Raw genomic sequence first — 399 nt, forward strand, 5'->3', positions numbered from 1 at the left:
AAACTGAAGCACGAGATCTGGACCGGCCGTCAGCTCAGCCCTTCCCACAGACCCCGCAAGGATGCTTGTGCCTCAGAGAGGACCCCGAAAAGGCCCTTGCAGGGCATGGGGTACCCCCATGTGCTCCCCCATCCTCTCCAGCACCAAGAGACGGGTAGAAAAGCCCTTTGAGCTACGAGAGTACAGCATGTTTGTGCACCAGCCAGCCCGGGACCCCGTTTTGGAATCATTCCCCTTATTTTTCAACCAGTGTGTGCACACTGCGGGGGCACCACAGACAGGGACATCCTCGGCACAGGAACCATCCCTGTCCCTGCAGCCACGGACGCTGTCCTGCTGGGGGTCTGGGCCAAGCAGAGGGGCCGGGGGGCCCCCAACCCCCCCTTGGCAGCTCCTTGG

The sequence above is a fragment of the Pygoscelis adeliae genome, unplaced genomic scaffold, assembly GCF_000699105.1.
Source record: "Pygoscelis adeliae isolate BGI_AS28 unplaced genomic scaffold, ASM69910v1 Scaffold537, whole genome shotgun sequence".
Classification (NCBI taxonomy): domain Eukaryota; kingdom Metazoa; phylum Chordata; class Aves; order Sphenisciformes; family Spheniscidae; genus Pygoscelis; species Pygoscelis adeliae.